Source organism: Dendrobates tinctorius, unplaced genomic scaffold (assembly GCF_039654945.1).
Source record: "Dendrobates tinctorius isolate UK_male_01 unplaced genomic scaffold, ASM3965494v1 ptg000086l, whole genome shotgun sequence".
NCBI classification, from domain to species: Eukaryota; Metazoa; Chordata; class Amphibia; order Anura; family Dendrobatidae; genus Dendrobates; species Dendrobates tinctorius.
In genome coordinates this window covers 44,123,987-44,136,219 of record NW_027361754.1, presented here as the reverse complement: position 1 = coordinate 44,136,219, position 12,233 = coordinate 44,123,987, and the positions used below count along the sequence as shown (strand labels likewise).

General features: G+C 47.2%; 1 protein-coding gene and 1 long non-coding RNA gene across 14 annotated transcripts in view; both read left to right on the top strand.

The window, feature by feature from the left end:
- The window catches only part of AGRN (agrin), a 719,629-nt gene that overhangs the window by 388,980 nt on the left and 318,416 nt on the right, over positions 1–12,233 (top strand). The window lies entirely within an intron of this gene.
- LOC141097856 (uncharacterized) lies at positions 9,676–11,284 on the top strand. Its single transcript, XR_012234058.1, has 2 exons — positions 9,676–10,463; positions 10,626–11,284. It is a non-coding gene; the product is annotated as an uncharacterized lncRNA (long non-coding RNA).

The window sequence follows — 12,233 nt, the reverse complement described above, 5'->3', positions numbered from 1 at the left end:
TACTGACCCCAGGCCTCTCAAAGGGATCACCGGTATGGAAGTTAGGGTAAATCCCTCAGCACTCTGATTCTCACCCCAGGCTTCTATTAAAGGGATCATTCGTATGGAAGACAGGGCAAATCCACTCAGCGCTCTGGTTCTGACGCAAGGCTGACGGGATGATGTGGGATATTAGGGGAGTCTAGTCCGGTGGCTCTGGCCGACGGGATGATGTGGGATATTAGAGGTAGGAGGTAGTAGTCTGGTGGCTCTGGCTGACGGAATGATGTGTGATATTAGGGGTGGTAATCTGGCGGCTGTGACGGGATGATGTGGGATATTAGAGGTAGTAGTCCGGCGGCTCTGGCTGATGGGATGATGTGGGATATTAGGGGTAGTCGTCCGGCGGCTGTGATGGGATGATGTGGGATATTAGTGGTAGTTGTCCGGTGGCTCTGACTGACGGGATGATGTGGGATATTAGGGGTAGTAGTCCGGTGGCTCTGGCTGACGGGATGATGTGGGATATTAGGGGTAGTAGTCCGGTAGCTCTGGCTGACGGGATGATGTGGGATATTAGGGGTAGTAGTCCGGTAGCTCTGGCTGACGGGATGATGTGGGATATTAAAGTGAATGTGGCTATGCGGAATGGGCGGGGCTATACACTCAGCTTTATATATATATATATATATATACCACAGAACAGAGGAAAAAATCAAATCCTCCAATATTTGATAAAAAAACAAAAACAGGCAGAGATGCTTACCTGTATAGACAGGCCTCAATACAAATGCACTCAATATATGTAAGGTATTGGTCAATATTATGGCCATAATGCGTAAGCTGGCAAACTAACGTCAAAGTTCCTTACACTTGCCTCAATACAAATGCACAATCAGGGTGCTGTGGACCCAAGTAAAATGGCAACTGCACAGGTGCAATAATACCTAATGAAACAGCCAGCCTACAATCAGGGATTGGCCGTGTGGCACACCAGTGCAAAAAAGTATAATCCGTATGTGGCAGTGTTCACACAGGGAATGCAGAGCATATGGTTCACAGCCTCTTAGTAAAACCATATAGGGGGGCTGCCCAGTGCTAACTATAATGCATCCCATGTGAACAGAGGCCACAGTTTACAGAACCATTTGGGCCCAACTGCACCCTGAAAAGATAAAAAGTGCACAAAAACATATCAATATATGTAAGGTATTGGTCAATATTATGGCCATAATGCGTAAGCTGGCAAACTAACGTCAAAGTTCCTTACACTTGCCTCAATACAAATGCACAATCAGGGTGCAGCGGACCCAAGTAAAATGGCAACTGCACAGGTGCAATAATACCTAATGAAACAGCCAGCCTACAATCAGGGATTGGCCGCGTGGCACACCAGTGCAAAAAAGTATAATCCGTATGTGGCAATGTTCACACAGGGAATGCAGAGCATATGGTTCACATCTTCTTAGTAAAACCATATAGGGTATATATATATATATATATATATATATATATATAGAATCATTATAATTTGTTAGAACTAACCATAGTTAGTTACTATGCCCGGGCAGAGCCGGGCTCTTCAGCTAGTACCTATATAAAATGACAAATTCAATACTTTTTTTGCATCTCACTTTATAAGGTCAAATAGATCAGTTTTGAAAACATTGATAAAATTATAAAATAAAGCATTAGTGATGAGCGAACGAGCTCGGATAACGTGTTATCTGAGCATGCTCGGGTGCTAACAGAGTATCTTTGGCGTTCTTGAATACTATGTTCGAGTCTCCGCAACTGCTTGTCTCATGGCTGTTGGACAGCCGCAAAACATGCAGGGATTGTCTAACAAAAACAGGCAATCCCTGCATGTGTTGTGGCTGTCGAACAGCCATGAGACATGCAGCTGCCATGACACAGACATATTTCTCCTTCGCCTCATTGGGGGACACAGTTACTGTGGTGTATGCTTCTGCCACTAGGAGGCTGACACTAAGTGAAAAAAAGAGGTTAGCTCCTCCGCCATATACACCCTCGCCCCTATTGCAGGCGGAAATCAGTTTTTTGCTTGGTGTCCATGTGTAATGTCACGTGTGACTGGATACACTGCCTCCAGCAGGGCGAATTTCTAGAACACCCATGAACCTGGATACACCGCCTCCAGCAGGGCAAATTTAAACAGAGTTAAGGGAAACACCGGGGAAACTGTTACAATGGAGGGCCCTGCAATAGGGAACAGGGACGCGGAGACCTCCTGCACTCCCCTGAGTCAGTGTTCCTACACTCCTGAAGATCCCTAGGCAGGCTCCGCACCTGGCGAGGAGCTGGATACTTCAAATCCCTAGCTCGCCCTGCACCTATCCCTTTCTAGTGAATTGGACGGTGCAGAAACTAATCCCACCACTGCATTAATACACACACAAGGAAAGTAATAAACAGGGAAAAACACCACTTAGCTTAGCTCTGTTACTATTGCTCCCAGCAACAGAGTACGGCACCAAAGTTCAGCTTCACCCCTGAAGCTCGACACCTGAATTCAGCTTCCGCCTGAAGCTATTACACCAGAGCTCCCCTGAGCTGCCAGGAACTCCTCTCTGTAGTTCCTTCCTTCACCAGACTTGGTTGGAAATGAGCAATATCACCAACCGTGAGTGAGACCACCTGCTACTCCTTTATAGGTAGGAGCCAGGGAATCACACCTGCTTCATAATCACGTACAATAACACTAGCGACCACCAGGGGCAACTAAAGTAAAGTAACCAGAGCGTAATGACCCTAACGGCCACTGGGGGCAAAACTAACTTTAAGCAAACAGCTTAAAGGAAAAAAAAAGGTTACTTGTGCAAAATCTGTCATAATCCAACCTGGATCATGACACATGGAGGCACACGTCTGGCTTTTTCTCCAGACTTTTTTCATCTTTTTCCATGAAGATGTGACAGGGGCAACGGATCCTATTGAAAGGGTCCGATTTCCCCAAACCAACAACGGGTGAGCACGTGCGAGTGTCCCTCCACGTATCCTCTCCCGCGTCGTGGTACACAATGCCGGACTTAGCTCTGACCACCCCTAGGTATTGAAACCATGGGCTGTACAGAGGCACAAGACTAGTCCGTGCGGCCCCCACTGCTCCACCAATGCTTAGACTGTGGTGCTGCAAGGTGGCGGACGGTCCATCTCCTCACTCCCTGAAAGGGTTAGATGGAGCTAGGATGCCTGCACCGTCCTATTTTATCAAGGCCCCCTCACATAGGAGGGGAGGAGACACAGATTTGGTATTAGAAAAAACTTTTTGACAGTTAGAGTGATCAATGAGTGGAACAGGCTGCCACGAGAAGTGGTGAGTTCTCCTTCAATGGAAGTCTTCAAACAGAGGCTGGACAGACATCTGACTGGGATGATTTAGCGAATCCTGCTTTGAGCAGGGGGATGGACCAGCTGGCCCAGGAGGTCCCTTCCAACTTTACGATTCTATGATTCTATGATATAGCTGCGCTCAGGCTGAAGAGGATCATCGGTGAGGAGAGGGTCTGGGAGGGCTCTTGCGAAGATCTCAGGGCTGGAGCTCCAGCCGGCGGAAGCCACCAGCCATGCAAGGCAGAGGGTGGCTGGATCCGTCAGGCGGTCATGTTTTTTGTGTACCGCGCTCCCCCCCCCGGTCAGGTAAGGGAAAAATTGAGGCCGCGGCTTCAGCCGGAGCTAGGTCGCGGCCGGAAGTCCCGCCCCTGGAGCCGTGCATCACTTCCGGCGGCCCGCCCCGCACTGGGCGGCGGCAAAGAAATTTAGGCCCCGGCTTCGGAGCATGGCTAGGCCGCAGAACGAAAGAACCGCCCCTAGAGCAGTTTTACATGCTGGCTCACTCCCACAGCTGGTGGCGCGCGCTTTGGGGTAAGTGCTGCCCGAGAGGCCATGCTACAGGGAAAACGAGGTGCTACCTCCTCCCCACATCCCCAGCAGCGGACAGATACAGCATGTCCGAGAAGGCAAAGACGCACACGTTCTTTTACGCTGCATGCATCTCTTGTCGGGCTGCGTTTCAGTGGGCGCAGAGCAAGCGATTATGCGAAGCCTGCGAATCCGAACGCGCCCAGGAGCCCTCCCCTGTGACTGTGACCAATGTGTCAAATCCCCCCAGAGTGGGCCGATCACTGTCACAGTCCATGGCGTCACTTACGAGAGCAATAGAGTCCCTTCAAGCCCCAGATAGGGGCAGGGACAATGGCTCGCCGGCCTTAGAGGGAACCTCCACCTCACAAAAGCCTCTGGCCTGCAGGGGCCGCTCTCACTCCAGGCAGACCCGGAGGAAACAAATCCACACGGTGTCGCCCAGTCCATCAGGTGCCTTGGCATCCGTAAGCTTTGCTTCTCGCTCCCCGTCACCAGTGATTGATAGCGAGCAGACCTCAGATTGCGACTCAGATGAGCCCCTTGATCTGGACACTCCAGGGTCACATGAAACAGTGGACAGCTTCATAGAAGCCGTCATTCAGATCCTGGGGATTGAGGATGATCCCGCAGCGGCTACGGGGCATAAAGTGGCATTTAAGTGAGTGAAGCGCCCGCACAGAATTTTTTCGTCTCACCCGGAGTTTGAGGACATAGTGCAGCAGCACAGAGAACATCCACACAGGCATTTCTCCTGTCAAAAGGCAACTCGAAACTCGCAACACCGGGTGGACGACAGCTGCCAATTCCGCTGCCTCAGGCCACCCCAACCAGGATAGGGAGCGGCAGGTCTTATATAGAGCCAACCCATTGGGGAGATTGCGTGCTCAGCAGATCAGATCGAGGGGATCTAGATCCCAAAGATCGTCGGTCAAATGACTCGAGGCCTTGATGACACCAGCAAGGTGGGCGGCCGCCTACTCTGGTTTTTCCACGTCTGGGCCAATGTCGCTCACGACGCATGGGTAAAGGAATTGGTGGCCTCAGGTTACAAAATAGAATTTGTCAGATACCCGCCAAGACGGTTTTTTCTTTCCCAGCTTACCAGGGTGGATGCAAAGGCAAGGGCTTTATTGGGAGCCATCAAATCGCTCCAGCACAACGGAGTCATTGTTCTAGTGCCGGAACACGAAAAAAATCAGGGGTTCTATTCCAACCTTTTTGCGGTTCCCAAAAAGGACGGGTCTGTCAGGCCTGTTTTGGACCTGAAGCTTCTGAACAAATTCATCAGGTTCAGACATTTCCGGATGGAGTCTCTCCGGTCAGTCATATCGGCCATGGAGCAGGGAGAATACTTGGCCTCAATAGATATCCAGGACGCATATGTGCATATTCCCATTTTTCCTCCTCATCAGTGGTTTCTACGCTTCGCCATCAGCGATCTACATTTTCAGTTTGTAGCACTACCCTTCGGGCTAGCCACGGCTCCCAGAGTGCTCACAAAGGTTATGGCGGTTGCCATGGCCATACTGCATTCTCGAGGCATAGTCGTCTTGCCTTATCTGGACGACCTCTTGGTCAAAGGCCTTTCAATATGGGCATGCGAGGAAAATGTCAACATCACGCTAGATACTCTTGCCTGCATAGGGTGATTGGTCTATGCGAAGAAGTCATCCCTTGTGCCAGCTCAAAAGATCTCCTTCCTAGGAATGATTCTCGACACCCGCCGAGGGTTTGCTAATTCTCCCTCAGGAAAAGATGCTAGTGCTCCGGCAGGGAGTCCAGGCACTTCAGCAATGGAAGCGCTACCGTTCGCCCAGTTCCATCTTCGCCCCCTTTTGTCAGCTTGGGACAAGAATCCCTTCACGCTCGACCGGCAGTGCCGACTGTCCTTTGAAGTCAGGCAGTCGCTCGGATGGTGGTTAACCAGTTCCTCTCTGACCCAGGGGAAACCTTTTCCCCCAGGCCATTGGTTGGTGATGACATCCGATGCCAGTCTCCTCGGCTGGGGAGCGGTGTTTCACCACCACACGACCCAGGGACGGTGGTCGCCACAGGAGGCACGCCTCCCGATCAACTTATTGGAGATACAAGCAATTCAGCTAGCTCTGCAAAAGTTTCATCACTTTCTTGCAGGCCGCCCTGTCCGGATTCAGTCGGACAATGCCACGGCGGTAGCTTACATAAATCACCAAGGGGGCACCCGCAGCAGAGCAACCATGCGTGAGGTGGGGCACGTTCTGCAGTGGGTCGAAGCAAACCACTCGGTAATTTCGGCTGTCGACATCCCGGGTGTGGAAAATTGGGCGGCAGACTTTCTCAGCCGGCAGGGGTCTTGCGTCCGGAGAGTGGTCTCTACATTGCGAAGTCTTCCGGCAGATTTGTCAGCTGTGGGGAATGTGGACCTGATGGTGTCCAGAGTGAACGCCAAGTTGCCCACATATGTCGCTCGGGCCAGGGACCCGCAGGCAATTGCTGTGAACGCGTTGGTTCTGCCATGGAACCAGTTTCGCCTCCCATATCTATTTCCCCTGCTGCCACTACTTCCGAGGGTCATCAAGAAGATCAAGACGGAAGGGGTCCCGGCGATTCTGCTGGCCCCAGACTGGCCCCGTCGAGCATGGTACGCAAATCTAATGCAGCTGCTCGCCGACGTTCCTTGGCGCCTACCAGAGCGCCCAGATCTTTCTCAAGGGCCAGTTTGCCACCCAAACTCAGGGTCCTGTGTTTGACAGCATGGCCGTTGAATCTTGGATTCTAACCCAGGCAGGGTTCGGGAGCAAGGTGGTTGCTACAATGATTAGCACCCGGAAACCTGCTTCAGCACGAATTTACCACCACAACTGGAAGGTGTTTTTTGCTTGGTGTCGAGGCCGCGGTGTTTCTCCGCTGAGATTCTCGATCCCCAACATCTTGACTTTTCTCCAGTTGGGCCTAGACTCGGGCTTAGCCCCAAGTTCCCTCAGGAGACAAATATCGGCCTTATCCGTCCTGTTTCAGTGCAGAATTGCTACCAATATGCAGGTGAAGACTTTTATCCAGGGAGTCTCCCACTTGGTACCTCCCTATAAGGTGCTTATGGACGCTTGGGACCTTAACCTGGTCCTAAGTGTTCTGCAGGAAGATCCATTTAAACTGCTTCAGGATATCTCCTTGAGGTACCTCTCCTGGAAAGTGGTGTTCCTAGTGGCCATCACTTCTATCAGGCAGGTTTCAGAACTGGTAGCCCTATCCTACCAAGCCCCGTTCCTCAATTTCCATAAGGATAAGGTGGTGCTCAGACCAGACCCTCCTTTTCTGTCAAAAGTCGTGTCCTCTTTTCACATTAATGAAGATGTTGTCTTGCCTTCATTTTGTCCAGCACCGGTGCACCGTGTGGAAAAGGCTCTTCACACGTTAGACCCGGTAAGAGCCCTCTGGAGGTACGTGTCGAAGACGGCACCATTTCGTCAGACGGACATGCTGTTCGTGCTCCCCAAAGGGTGCAGGAAGGGACTCGCTGCCTCAAAATCGACTATAGCCAGATGGATTCATTTGACTATTCAGGAGTCCTACCGCATTAAAGGCACGCCGATTCCAGCAGGGATCAGAGCGCTCTCTACTCGGGCAGTGGGTGCCCCTTGGGCGCTTCGGCACCAGGCTTCGATGGAACAGGTTTGCAAGGCAGCAACCTGGTCCAGCCTGCACACATTTGCAAAACATTATAATATCCATGCCCAGGCCTCGGTGGATTCGAGCCTGGGTAGAAGGATTCTCCAAGCAGCGGTGGCGCACCTTTAAACAAGAGGTGCGTGTAGCTTAGATCGGTGATTCAATCTCCCACCCAGGGACTGCTTTAGGACGTCCCACAGTATCTGTGTCCCCCAATGAGGCGAAGGAGAAACATTGATTTTTGTGAGAACTCACCGTAAAATCCTTTTCTCCGAGACGCTCATTGGGGGACACAGCACCCACCCTATTAGCCAGTTGGCTTTTGTTTTGTTTAAATTTATATGCATTTACTAATTTGATATAAGGGTGGTGTTTTGGACATGTTGTACCTGTATTAAGGCTGATTTTGTTGTCCTTCTACTGCTTTGACACCAAACTGATTTCTGCCCGCAATAGGGGCGAGGGTGTATATGGCGGAGGAGGAGCTAACCTCTTTTTTTCACTTAGTGTCAGCCTCCTAGCGGCAGAAGCATACACCACAGTACCTGTGTCCCCCAATGAGCGTCTCGGAGAAAAGGATTTTACGGTGAGTAATCACAAAAATCCATGTTTTTCGAGCACGCCGAGGATACTCTATTAGCACACGAGTATGATCGCTCATCACTATAAAGCATACAGTATCACCGATCATATGTTATTTTTTATTAGACCCACTTTCCCGTGTTTTGGGTCTACTAATGTCCGCATTCAAGATTTTTATTTATTGCGATAATTTCTCTTGCTGTTATTTATGACCACTGTTTGAGTAACGGTTGACGTGAGCTGCTCTTTTGTTTATTGGGGACATACAGTTAATTTACAGGCTGTCAGATTGTGTGTGCGGCACCCAGGGCCCGGTTTAGTTTCCATGGTAACATACACCTCTGGCTCATGCACAATTCATGATGACCTTTTTCTTGTTCACACAGAATCCTCCTCTTCCTCACTGTCCATCCAATCTCTTCTATAGCCATCTCCCTGCTTGTCGCTTTTCATGTTCTCCTCGGGAGACGAGGCATGGACCTTGATGCACAGGGAGAGACCGCTCTGTGTTATATACCCTCCCACCTCTATTTCTCTTTGAAGACTGTTCCTATCATATGAAAGCAGTGCTGAAGATGGCTTTAATTATGCCAGAGGGACTATAAGTCCTCTTTTAAGAAAAAGTCTACTGAGAATGGTAGTGCCATTGGCTGCAGATAGTAGATTGTGTTCCCTTAATGTCCCATGGTTCAATACGATTTTACAGTTTCATCACATTGGCTTTTGAAATGAAATTAGCAAAAATGGACTGAAAAATTAAAAATGGAGCTTATGAGAATATGTAAAAATTAACCACAGTGATTTCAAGAAAAGCTGGAAAAGCTGTTTGCAGAAGATTCTCACAGAGAATGCAGGAATGCTCGGTCAAAGCAACCATTTCTTTGTATGGTGGAGTTAGGAATGAGAGAACTGTCAGCACAATGATTACTTGGCTGACAGCTATCTAATGTGTATGGAGGCTTGTAAGTAAATTAAAAATGACATGCCATCTTTACATTATTGAAATGTCTCCAAAGTATCATGGAGTTACAGAAATGTGTGACCAGTACTATAAAATGTAAGGACCCCACCTCATGACAGTCCATTGATGTCATAATAATCCACAATAACTCACATAGAGTAGTTTTCGATAGCTATAGTACTGCTTTATTACCATAATTGCATTATTGTTCACATAGCATATTAAATGTGTACTTTGTGCATCCAGCTTCACAGAGCTGAATGGACGGCCCTATTCTTGTCTGCTAAAACTCCATTTTCCAACAACACCCTGATTCTCCTCAGTGTTGCAATGCCCCTCTTTCTCCTGTTTGCCCCACCTCTACTTTATCATCAACTTAATCCAAGTATAGAATTTCTCACTCATTTAGTGTACATGTGACTTGGATTCAACTATAAAGAGGTAGTCATCCACTCACATATTGCAAGAGCCCAAGGGGCTAACAATAAGCTAAGGGCACCTTACTGCTCGTTCACACATTGCAAAAATGACAAAAGGATAAATTAAAAGTTCAAGGAAAAAAGGGTCTAACTCCCAGATTCAATGCAAAATTGTGATCTTATTGTTTTCTGGCAATATTGAGAAGAGCCTTTATGTTCTTATTGCTCAGCAGTGGTTTTTGCCTTGGAACTCTGCCATGCAGGCCATTTTTGCTGGGTCTCTTTCTTATGGTGCAGTCATGAACACTGACCTTAACTTTGGTAATTGAGGCCTGCAGTTCTTTGGATGTTGTTGTCCGGTCTTTTGTGACCTCTTGGAAGAGTCGCTGCTGTGCTCTTGGGGTAATTTTTGTCACCCAGCCACACCGGAGGAATATTCTCCACTGTTCCATGTTTTCGCCATTTGTGGATGATAGCTTTAACTGTGGTTTGCTGCAGTCCCAAAGCTTTAGAAATGGCTTTGTAGCCTTTTCCAGACCGATAGATCTCAATAACTTTGTTTCTCATTTGTCCCAGAATTTATTTTAAATGTGACATGATGTTTAGCTTTTCTTGATCTTTTGGTCTACTTCACTTTGTCAGGCAGGTCCAATTTAAGTGATTTCTTGATTGAGAGCAGGTGTGACAGTAATCAGGCCTGGATGTGGCTTGGGAATTTTAACTCCGCTTCCCAAAGATGTGATAATCCACAGTTAATTTTTGTTTTAACCCTCCGTCAGGCGCAATAGATCTGACAGGCACACAGTAATTAGTTTCACTTCTCTCTCCTTGCCCACTTATCAGAAAACCCCACCCCTCCTAGTTATCTCCTGACTCTACAGGCTCTGTGAAACCTGATATCACAGTGACTCAGCAGACCTTCTAGTGAGCAGATATCAACACTTTGGCTTCTCAGGCACATTGCGCCTGATTTCAACACAAATTGAAAGGTTAGTATTTTCTTTTTTTATTCATCACGATTGTGTATTTAGCTTGTTTTATGAAGGATTAATGCTAAGTTAGTGTACATAAGTACTGTATTCTTAGACAAAAGGAGGGTGGCTTCTAAGGCACATTGCGCCCTAACACATACTCTTTCTCTCTTGCTTCAGATTTTCTGCTGCAATGGCCAGAAAACAGTATGATTCATCTAAACCCCTTCATTTAGAAGAAATGAAGATTTTTTTTGTTAGAAGATGATGAGGAAGAACCAGCAGTAACTGAGGATTTAGAGGAATCTAGTGACATTTCATCTGAAGATGAGGTAGCAGAATGTAACACTGATTCTGGAACAGAGCAGGATGGTGATGACACTGATACAGAGGAAACAGACACAGATCTAGCTTATTATTTGGGCAAAGATAAAAATACAAAGGACGTCCCAAGGACGTTCCAGAACAAACACCGACTCTACCACCTTCTAAAAGACGCAGTTGTACTACCTGCTCATTTGTATCTGGTTTCAGAAGGCTTTCTAAATATGACTGCAAAATATGTAAAGAATCAATCTGCCTTTCCCATGCAACTTTCGTCTGCCAGCCTTGCTTTTCTAAGTGTACCTGTGCTGCTTCTGCTGCAATTGAAACCACTGAAGATGAGTAGAAAATAATTAAGTAACATCTAAGTGCAATATCCTTTAAGTTTTTTTCCATAATTTTATATTTAAGAAATAGTTAAGTAAAGATAACTGGAGCCTATTTGGCGGTACTACCGAAAAGTGGTACTTTTAGTTTTAATAAGTTTATGGTCAATAAATGTTTTTTTTTGCATCTGATTTGGTGTAATCTCTTTTAATACATTCCTATGAAGGTCACTGACTACTTCTATAGTCCTGAAATTGAAATATGTAGCTACTATAGGTGGTTTTCTGACCTGTGCTTGTCAGGCACATTGCGCATGAACTGAGGAGAATCTATATTGCGCCTGACGGAGGGTTAAGGGGTGATAGGGGGCAATCACATAGAGTCCTGAAGGTTTGGATCTCTTTTTTACCTAATAATGAAGACCTTCATTTAAAACTGCATTTTGTGTTTACTTGTGTTATCTTTGTCTAATATTTAAATTTGTTTGGTGACCTGTAACATTTTAAGTGTGATAAACATGCAAAAGAATAGGAAGGGGCGAACACTTTTTTACACAATGGTACATCAACAAAACCAGCATTTGCAGTTTTGCATCATTGATCTGTCTTCTGCAGGCCAGAAACTCCTCTCTGCACTGCCCAAGCTCTGTTGTGGAGGTGTGCAGGAGAGTTGAGCTCTGAGAGAAACCAGCTAACAATTATGTAAAATCACACAGTTGGTTATGCTGTTGTATATGGAAGAAGATAAAATCAGGCTGCTAGTCTACTGTGCAGGAGTACACAGTGCCTAGAAGCATAGAGTGTATTATACAGATAGAATCGTCTATGTCAAAGGTGGAAGCTAAACGACCCTGTACTGCACATGATAAACTAGGAGTCCTGGAGTAGCATCTTTTAAGGAGTGATATATGCAAAATGGGACTGATTTAATAATGAGTTATATTGCACAACTGAATAAATACGGTATACGTGTACATTATTGTAAGACCACATAGTGATTTTGTTAATAACCTGTGGTGTAATGACCACTGTGTCCACTAGGGGGCGCTGTGTGGATGTCCCAAGAGAGAGGATGAGTGGCAGAATACGGAGTGGCAGTGGTGTGTCTCAAAGTGGGTGGCTTTGAGACGAAGGCTTG